This window comes from Erpetoichthys calabaricus, chromosome 13 (genome assembly GCF_900747795.2).
Source record: "Erpetoichthys calabaricus chromosome 13, fErpCal1.3, whole genome shotgun sequence".
Classification (NCBI taxonomy): Eukaryota; Metazoa; Chordata; class Cladistia; order Polypteriformes; family Polypteridae; genus Erpetoichthys; species Erpetoichthys calabaricus.
Window position 1 is genome coordinate 117,934,816 of NC_041406.2, and position 6,706 is coordinate 117,941,521.

Genomic DNA, 6,706 nt, shown 5'->3' on the forward strand with positions numbered 1-6,706 from the left:
ACAGCAAGCCTTCCAGGTCCTGAAGCAGCAAAACAACCCCAGACCATCACACTACCACCACCATATTTTACTGTTGGTATGATGTTCTTTTTCTGAAATGCTGTGTTCCTTTTACGCCAGATGTAACGGGACATTTGCCTTCCAAAAAGTTCAACTTTTGACTCATCAGTCCACAAGGTATTTTCCCAAAAGTCTTGGCAATCATTGAGATGTTTCTTAGCAAAATTGAGACGAGCCCTAATGTTCTTTTTGCTTAACAGTGGTTTGCGTCTTGGAAATCTGCCATGCAGGCCGTTTTTGCCCAGTCTCTTTCTTATGGTGGAGTCGTGAACACTGACCTTAATTGAGGCAAGTGAGGCCTGCAGTTCTTTAGACGTTGTCCTGGGGTCTTTTGTGACCTCTCGGATGAGTCGTCTCTGCGCTCTTGGGGTAATTTTGGTCGCCCGGCCACTCCTGGGAAGGTTCACCACTGTTCCATGTTTTTGCCATTTGTGGATAATGGCTCTCACTGTGGTTCGCTGGAGTCCCAAAGCTTTAGAAATGGCTTTATAACCTTTACCAGACTGATAGATCTCAATTACTTCTGTTCTCATTTGTTCCTGAATTTCTTTGGATCTTGGCATGATGTCTAGCTTTTGAGGTGCTTTTGGTCTACTTCTCTGTGTCAGGCAGCTCCTATTTAAGTGATTTCTTGATTGAAACAGGTGTGGCAGTAATCAGGCCTGGGGGTGGCTACAGAAATTGAACTCAGGTGTGATACACCACAGTTAGGTTATTTTTTAACAAGGGGGCAATTACTTTTTCACACAGGGCCATGTAGGTTTGGATTTTTTTTCTCCCTAAATAATAAACACCATCATTTAAAAACTGCATTTTGTGTTTACTTGTGTTATATTTGACTAATGGTTAAATGTGTTTGATGATCAGAAACATTTTGTGTGACAAACATGCAAAAGAATAAGAAATCAGGAAGGGGGCAAATAGTTTTTCACACCACTGTATATATATATATATATATATATATATATACAGTAATCCCTCCTCCATCGCGGGGGTTGCGTTCCAGAGCCACCCGCGAAATAAGAAAATCCACGAAGTAGAAACCATATGTTTATATGGTTATTTTTATATTGTCATGCTTGGGTCACAGATTTGCACAGAAACACAGGAGGTTGTAGAGAGACAGGAACGTTATTCAAACACTGCAAGCAAACATTTGTCTCTTTTTCAAAAGTTTAAACTGTGCTCCATGACAAGACAGAGATGACAGTTCCGTCTCACAATTAAAAGAATGCAAACATATCTTCCTTTTCAAAGGAGTGCGTGTCAGGAGCACAGAATGTCACATAGATAGAGAAAACAATCTCTGGCAAACAAATCAATAGGGCTGTTTGGCTTAAGTATGCGAAGCACCGCGGCACAAAGCTGTTGAAGGCGGCAGCTCACACCCCCTCCGTCAGGAGCAGACAAAGAGAGAGAGAGAGAGAGAGAGATACAGAGACAGAGACAGAGTTTGTTTTTCAAGCAAAAATCAATACGTGCCCTTCGAGCTTTTAAGTATGCGAAGCACCGTGCAGCTGCACAAAAGATAGCAACGTGAAGATAATCTTTCAGCATTTTTAGACGAGCGTCCGTATCGTCTAGGTGTGCGAACAGCCCCCCTGCTCAATCCCCCTACGTCAGGATCACAGAAAGTCAGCGCAAGAGAAAGAGAAAAGTAAGCTGGGTAGCTTCTCAGCCATCTGCCAATAGCGTCCCTTGTATGAAATCAACTGGGCAAACCAACTGAGGAAGCATGTACCAGAAATTAAAAGACCCATTGTCCTCAGAAACCCGCGAAGCAGCGAAAAATCCGCGATATATATTTAAATATGCTTACATATAAAATCCGCGATGGAGTGAAGCCGCGAAAGGCGAAGCGCGATATAGCGAGGGATTACTGTATATAGATATATATATATATATATATATATATATATATATATATATATATATATATATATATATATATATATATATATATATATATATATATATATATATATATATACTGTATATATATATATATTGTCACAAACGTGCGCATGGGAAACAGTTGAAGGGCCTAAACACTAGTAATTCTATGCCAGGCAAGAGGGCAGCAGAGTGTACTGACTATTTCTCTCAGTCCCTTGCAGACCTTTCCTGGGAAATCCTGCCTGTTGCTGGCCCCAAGGATGACGTCACTTCCAGGCATGATGACGCCACTCCCAGTTCCTTCACCGATGATGTAATTTCCCCTCCAGGCCTTTAAAACTGCCATATTGCCTCAGTACAGGCAGTTCTGTTATAGACTCTGACCTAAGCACATCGTGCTACCTAACAAAGCAACTTTTGCAGCTGAGAAAATATTATACGGGTGGCTGCCCCAACTCTTTATGATGTCTCTGACTCATTCTTATCACTATATATATATATACTGTATGTATATATATATATATGCAGATATATTTAAAGGAAGTATAGTTATCTTTAAATCACTGTCCCATTACTTAATTATTTAGGAAATTAGGGATGTGCATGAATATTCAAAGAATACTATGCAGGATATACTGTAAAAACAGTACTTGAATACTCAGTATAATCTGTCTTTAAATATGACCAGCAGCAAGCTGGTGAAACTAAACACAGAAAGACACCGTAAATGTTCCAGCCAAACTCACATTTTTGCTTTGCTAACTCATATAGTTGCAAGCCCCCAAAAAGATATACCACAGTGTTCCTGCTCTGAATCCATAAATTATCTTTACCAATAGAAATTCATCAGGCTAATACTGTAGAAGAATTTTAAAAGCTGCTAAAACCCATTATTTTAAAACTACTTTTTCATAGCTACATTTTAGTTGTATTCCTATTACACTGTATGAGTATTGAATTATCATTTTCCTCTGGGTTCTGCAAGTCTCTACTAATCTGTACTTTTCTCTGCTGTCTTTTCAGGTTCTTCTATGGTGGCGAAATGCGCCACCACCACCAGATCAAGGTACCTTGCTGCCCCAGCTTTTATTGACTGAATGGCAGCTGTCCCAGATGTGTACATGACCATCACCATGAAATTTTTACATGTGAAGTCTGAAAACCATGAGGACTGATTTAAAACATCTGATTTAAAACAACATTAGGTAGAATGCCCAGTGGGGGCTGGGTGGTCTTTTGCCATTGGAACCCCTGCAGATTTCATTTTATTTCTCCAGCCAAACTGGAGTTTTTTTTTTTTTGTTTGTTGGTTTGTTTTTTCTGCCCTCCTGGCCATCCAATCTTAACTTTTTCTTTGTTACATCCTGTATAATATTATTGCCTAATCTTGTTTGTTTATGTTTTATATTAACTTCATTTTTATTTAATCTCATAAAGCACTTTGAGCTACAATGTTTGTAAGAAAATGTACTATATAAATAAATGTTGTTGGTGTTGTTATCTAAAGACCGAGTGATCTGAAGACATGTGTTATTCAACTAAATATCCAAACTGTATGAAGTGATACGTGTAGACTCTAAACTAAAAATTGTGTAGGAATGAATCAGACATGTGTACTAATAAAAATCAACTAACCAAACAGGGGTGCTTCAGCCACCCAACCCCAACATAAACAGACACCTGGCATGAGTTTTGTAACACAGCACACATTTATTGAAGTGGAGAATACACTTTTCCCTCACTCCCCAGAGCAGCACAGTACAAAGCTGAGCGCACATTAAGATCTCAAGATGCCGGTCTGCTTATGATTCCAAGGATTAATAAAATAACAGTGGGAGGTCGAGCTTTTAGTTACAGGGCCCCTAAACTGTGGAATGATCTGCCTGCTACTATAAGAGATGCCCCTTCGGTCTCAGCTTTTAAATCCCGGCTGAAGACTCACTACTTCAATTTAGCATATCCTGACTAGAGCTGCTGATTAACTGTACAGACTGCATCTCTGCTGTTAGTCATTAGCACTAAAACATAAGTAACATGAGTTATAATTGGATACTAACCCTCACTTATTCTGTTTTTCTTCTCGGTACTCAAATGTGGCACTTGGTGCCATGGCCCACCTGCCAAGTTGTTTTGCCTGCCTAAGGTAAAGTCATCCCAGATGGAGGATCGCAGGAATCGTGGGAAAGAGGGGTCCTTTCATCGGATTGGCTGGCCCAGCACTGTTTCAGCCGTGGAATGGCCAAAGGGGGGAGGCAGCCTGAAGGATGAGGTCTCCAGGACTCTACACAAATCCAAATCTTATTATGGGATATATCATCTACTGTTAAATTCTGCTCTGTACTTCTAAAATTTATATTTTTTATTTCTTACTATATTGAGAAATTGTTCTGTTCTGTGTACTGCATTGTATTGTATTGACCCCCTTCTTTTGACACCCACTGCACGCCCAACCTACCTGGAAAGGGGTCTCTCTTTGAACTGCCTTTCCCAAGGTTTCTTCCATTTTTTCCCTACAAGGTTTTTTTTGGGAGTTTTTCCTTGTCTTCTTAGAGAGTCAAGGCTGGGGGGCTGTCAAGAGGCAGGGCCTGTTAAAGCCCATTGCGGCACTTCCTGTGTGATTTTGGGCTATACAAAAATAAACTGTATTGTATTGTATTGTACAAAGCACCACATAACACAAATAAACAGTCATTTCTCTTCTTTCTTCTTCTTCTTCCTCTTTCTTTCTCTATCTCTTTTTCTCTTGTCCTCCATTATTTCATTCAACAAGCTTTGTCCTCCTCCTCCTAACTCTGGCTCCCAGAGTAGTGGCAGCTGGCTCCCTTAATTCAAATACCCTGAATTACTTCTGGTGCCCCAATAGTGTGGTTGGGAAGCACTTCCAGATAAGGCGGAAGCCCAATGAAGTAGGGCTGTGCAGCCCTTGCAGCACCCCCTGGCAGAAACCCCAGAACCCAAAAGGACTGTCCCAAACTCCATCTTCCATGAATCCTTACGGGAATCCGTGGCACCACAGCAACCCAGGGCACTGCAGCCACCCAAGAGATATAATGCCCTGACCACTCTCTCTCTCTCTCTCTCCCGGTCCTTCCTTAACATCGCTGTCCCGGCCACGCAGTGTCCCTGGCCATCCGTGACACAATGTACGATATGTAGCAATCACAGCGGATCTGTAAGGAACATTGGTAATGTGATCTGTTTAAATTAAAAAAATCTGGAAGACACCAATTGAAAATTTAAAAAAAAAAAAAATTAAAAAATACTCTCATGCTTCCAGATAATAATATGATATAAAATAAAAATTGTATGCTTTTTAGGAAATTATAGCATTTCTTTAAAATATTATAATGAGTTACACTAAGATATAAAAAATATATTAATAAGGGATAGTTTAATTTAATTCATACTTTTAACTGAATATCCTTATATTTATGCACAGCTCTTTGATGACACTTTCATAACTTTGAATCTTGTGTGTAAATTTCCAAGAAGTATCTGGAATTTAATGCAGTGAATATGCAGAGGGAAATCTTACCTAGTACCTTTTCTCTTCCTTCCTCTGCAGAAGCAGTGATTGACTGTCAAGTCCGTAATAATGTCACTTCTGGTTCCCAACTGCCTGAATCCACTTCTTCTTGTCTTCCAGACTAAAAACGGTTCCTCCACCATCTCCAAAGATAGTCTCAGGTCTGAAAAGACCCAAAATTTGTTTTTTGTTGTTTGTTTTTCAAACTGCCAATTATACGAGGATCACTACAGTGGCCCAACACCTTTCTTTTGTCTTCATTACAACAGATAGAAAACACACTCCAGAAACTCCAGTTTGGATAACTGATGTAAAGTTTAAAAATTTGTGTAAAGAATTTGAATTATTTTATTTATTTCTAACAATTTTATCTGTATAAAGAATACAGACTGATGCAGATGTTTTATTTATAACTACAGTATATTACTGCATTCACTTTCATACTACATTTCGACATGCAAACACATGTGCCATTTCCATCATCTTCATTGTTTAGCACACTTTAGATGTTTTGTGTTTGTAGGCCAATTTTCAATCGTTTCTTACCTCAGTAGTCTCTTCCCTCATACTGCTTTCACCTGCTCTTCTTCCTCTGGCCCTTTTTCCTCTGACAAGTTGAGCACCTGCCAAAACCAAACAAACACAATTTCAAAACTAGTGGTCTGAAGACCAGGGATCTCATTTAGAAAATTTTGCACGGATTTCTTTTTGAAAATATGCACACGTCAAACAGGAAAATGCATACGCTAAAACAAAGTCAGATTTATAAAGGTGTGGTGTATGCACATGTCTATGCAATTTACACTTTTATAAATCACAATCACATTGTAAATGTGCATTTGTGAATGCACCTTGATGCTAATCAACCTCATACATATGCAATCACAATGCTGCAGATGTTCATTGGCATGTAGAGCTACCTCCCTCCTGATGTGCTAAAGCTCCACCACCAACACTGAGGAGCATCTGGCTATGCACCGAAACTGAGTGTGCAGGATCATGTGTGGTATTATAGCACCTCTCCTCTACATTCTGGGAGTCTGGGAAAGGTCTGAATTGGTAGCCACTATCACCTGGCACATGTAATGACTGTGACAGTGTGGGTCAGCCCCACGCTACCAGTCCCACCAGGAGCCTCTTGAACCCACCACCACCAATAACGTTCCCAAGTTATGAGCTGAACAAATGAGGACACCACATAAACCAAGGGGAAGGTGGAACAGT